Source organism: Triticum dicoccoides, chromosome 3A (assembly GCF_002162155.2).
Source record: "Triticum dicoccoides isolate Atlit2015 ecotype Zavitan chromosome 3A, WEW_v2.0, whole genome shotgun sequence".
In the NCBI taxonomy this organism is placed as follows: Eukaryota; Viridiplantae; Streptophyta; class Magnoliopsida; order Poales; family Poaceae; genus Triticum; species Triticum dicoccoides.
The window spans coordinates 22,104,289-22,108,322 of NC_041384.1; the positions used below are offsets into that span (position 1 = coordinate 22,104,289).

The 4,034-nt window shown below is 40.6% G+C and overlaps 1 long non-coding RNA gene across 5 annotated transcripts; it reads right to left on the reverse strand.

Moving 5' to 3' along the window:
- Positions 1–211: 211 nt before the first annotated feature.
- Positions 212–3,527, reverse strand: LOC119266779. Of its 5 annotated transcripts, none has more exons than XR_005132133.1 (5): positions 3,245–3,527; positions 2,454–3,176; positions 1,916–2,039; positions 752–1,795; positions 212–554 (listed from the first exon to the last, which is right to left on the reverse strand). It is a non-coding gene; the product is annotated as an uncharacterized LOC119266779 (long non-coding RNA). The 5 variants fall into 5 exon arrangements; XR_005132132.1 differs by having other exon boundaries at positions 752–1,808; XR_005132131.1 differs by having other exon boundaries at positions 752–1,657; positions 1,761–2,039.
- Between the last annotated feature and the right edge of the window lie 507 nt (positions 3,528–4,034).

A 4,034-nucleotide genomic window follows, 5' to 3' on the forward strand; every position in this document is an offset into this window, starting at 1 on the left:
ATATTACGGAATGAGCAGTAGAGGCGTTCCTGACTTTTTTACCCATAGGATGTGTGTGTATATTGTACGTATCTTTGGCCAATTACATCTAGTCTCTAGCAAAATTGAAAGGCCTGCATACTTTGGATTGTTCTACAAACTGCAAGACTATTACGAAGGGAAAACAACTGTGACAAATTGATTTAGTATTACAATCGGAAAAAAAGTAAAATTAGGTAAAGTCTTTGAAATTTCATTTCTTTGCTCAAAAAACAGTTTGAACACTTTACAAAAGACATGCAATTGGAAAATGTCTGTTATGAAACTAATAGCCTCATGAATGAGACGACATGCCACCTCCTTCCATTGCCACAATTGGCAGGCTCACTTAGTTGACATCAGAAGCTACACGTTTCCTGTCTCCATTGTGAGTAGTTGGTGTTTGATGTTTGAAATGGCAACAAAATATCTATAAGAAGCATCCATAACACCAGTTGATCTGTTGGATATCCGGCAATGGAAAACTTGTTTTTTGGCCTTGCCACATTCACCTGAGAGCTATGGACGGTGGCTATCTGCAAAATAACTCGTTAGTACATATCCCACTCACCAGATCTTGGAATTCAACATTAAATAATTAGGAGTGATAAATTAATAGATCCATGCATGTATTGCAACACACGAAGAAATTACAGGTAGTAAAAGGAAGAATGCTACACAGCTTCACAAAAGGAAGAGTAAGAAAAATCAACGATATGAAGGAAAGTTCTACCTTTTCTACTTCATGGCAGAGTTCGATATTTTCAGACCAACTTCAATTGAGAATGGACATGCCATGCTACCCACCGAAGCCAGCTATGTGCTGCTCAAATAGACAAATACTGCCGAGTAATTGTGAAGCAACGTTTTGGAACTATTGGCTTGCTTATAGATATCGGCATACTGCCGGGATGAAAATGGAAATGATCAATAGCAGACTAGTTAGGCTATCAGCGTACTGCCGGGATGAAAAATTGAAATGATCAATAGCGGACTGGATAAGTTATGTATGCAAAAGCATGCATATAACCATGTAGATGAATCAATATGAAATGGAGTGAAAAAAGAGCATGTCAATGGCACTATGACAGTGTTACAAATGTATTAAGTCATAGAGTATAAATTGACCATACTTTAATGGACAGCTTTGCAAGATAGGAAAATGGGTTGAAGATGAACAAAGTCGATTCCTTACAGTACATGAACCTAATGTAAAAATGATATTTCGATCTTCCATATAGAATCCATGGTTACGATTTGTTTCAATAATGTACCAAAATAGATGGTAAATCTGCAAGCTTCGACGGAATGTAGAAACTTGGCAGATATGATTTTGTTTTAATGATAAGTGGCGATGTATGTGTTAATTTTTTGTAGCAACTAGCCGCATGATAAGAAATAAAAAGAAATAATCATTATCTCATTATACATCAGAAATTATTCCTTGGAGACATGCAGAAGAGGAGCCAAGCATTTTTTAATTTGTGCATGATAAGTTGCATAGATAGTCATCCTACATACCAACATTGTATTGAAGTCAAGGAGCATCATTTGAACATGAAACTTGAGCGACAAATCAAGCAAACACTTACATCTGGACCTACGAAATGTGTACCTCACAAGCATGTGGAACGTATACCTGAATTAAATAGACAATATTCATCTAAATTGCATACAAAATTAGAATAGAAAAATTAAGAGAACTAGTAACCCCATAGCATCGACTTGTTGGCAGGATTTACCTTACAAACGAAATTTGATGTCAGGACATGAATTTCTGAAACAAACAACTGCAAATTCTAGGTTTGCTCACCATGAAATCCCGAATGGAAAACAGTAACAAAATCTGAACGGAAAAAAAGCCTAGCTGGACTCAGGATTTAGCTTGCCACCGTACCCTGACATCGAAGCTCACTCGTGTGCTCCGCCCACCATATAACCACCCGCAGCTGTGCCGAGGCGGGCCGGCGCTTGCTGATGTCATCCACCGAACCGGCCGCAGGCTCCCAAAGCTTCAAAACCTTTGGGTAAAAGGAAAAACAGTCTCAGAAATTGTCCTAAAAAAGAACGATTTAAAAGATTCACGTACACCTAAACCATGTACTTGTATGAGCACACAACTAGTAAACACTCCTTAATCTAAATCGGGTTATTCATTTTTTGTAGATGGCTTAACAAACTCCAAAATAGAACACTCGCCTTGTCCTGTTCTTATGCAACTAACACAGTTAATGTTTGCTAATAGGAAAAATGGTTTGCTTTATACAAAATCTTTGATTTGCTGGAACTGCCGAAGACACTAGTTGTGAATTCCAATTAGGTAACTGGATAGTCCAGGTAGCTACGCCAGCAGCTATGCCTGATTGTACAATCTTTGAATCAAGCTAATTTCCTGGCGTACATGACAATCTCCTGAAGTGACTGATGCAACAAACCTTGATATAACAAACTGAAGAGCAGCTGAACCCCAATCCTAAGTTCCTAACCCATCAGAACAATAGTGTTCTCGCCAGCGCACCATTGCCTCGTCTCCAAGTCCCTTGCATACATATTCTTCTACTCCTAGATTGCTTGGCAGAATTTCAATTCCTCGTTTGCATAATAAATTCATAAAACATAAAAGTTAGCATCATCAATTCAAATCCTTCTTAAGAATAGCACAGAACAAAAATCCTCGTAAAGTGAATATTCTTTAATTGAAGAAATATTGCTCATACGTATGTGGAAATTTCAATTAACACAAAATTAGAGAGAATTAGCATTGTCAGCTAGGTACAGGTTGATTCTTTATTTACATCATTACAAACATTCAATTAAGTCGTACCAATCATTTATTGCTACACGATGGAAATTAGTCAAATTTAGACAAAAGAAAAACCAGAGAGAGGATTCACATGTCCCGTGACAAACAAAAAAATATCTCAGCCAGATCGAAGCCTGATACTGTACTGTTGTTCCTTCGTCTCCGCGGCCTTGAGCTCCCCCTCTTCTATGCCATCCACATGGCTCATCTCCTCCGCTATGATCTACACCTCTGATCCCACAGCCAGGAGCCCGTCTCCAGCATTACCTCCATCGCCTGAGCTCCTCATTTTTCTTTCCTTTCATTTCTTGCCTTTCTTCCTCTTCCCCTGCACCGCTCCCAAAAACCAATAACCCTAAACCTAGAAATTCAGAATTCATCGAGGAGGATAGGGAAGTTGAGGAGGAGGGGGGGTGATCTTACTAGCGATAATACCGCCGGCGGTGGAGAGGGACGCCGGAGAAGGCCGTTGTCGCTGCTGAGCTCGCCCGGACCTTACACCACCCACGGCGCCTCTGAGTCCCTACCGCATGAGAGAGGAAAGGAAGTACTCCGCGTGCCAGAGAGGTAGTCCTCGCCGCCGGGTCGTCCCTCCGGTGCCGTCGCTGCCGCTGCCTCCGGATGAGGGGATGGGAGATTGGGAGGAGAGGAAGAGAGGAACGGACCGGGGCAGTGGGCTGTTTTTTTTTACATCCGGGGGAGGTGGGCGACCGGTTAACTTTTCCATCGATCTAAAATTACATTGACTAACGTTTCGCTCGGTCGATTGACCAAGGTGAGGAATATTATTCCTCACCTAAAGTCACTAATAGAGTTTATATATATATATATATATATATATGCATATACTTTTCTTGATGGAAATACTGCATTTGTTTTAGATCACGCTAGATCAATTCACCCAAACAAAGCTAGATAAAGCACGTAAGTTAGATTGGAAGCACACAAGCAGGCAACTTGATTGATGTGTTGCTCAGCACATGCCCATCTCAATACGTAGCATACGCGAACCAGCTCGCTTCCGCTGCATAACGATCGGATCAATTTTCTCCGCGGCTCGCTCCTGATAGAACTCGTGACTAGGCGATCCAAAAACAAAACGGATAAATTTTTATTGATGCGTGCAACTTGTTTTTTTCTTATATGTCATAACAAAACACTTTAAGAGTCGCGCAAGGTGCGAATGCTGGGCTATGCCACGTAGGGATATTTA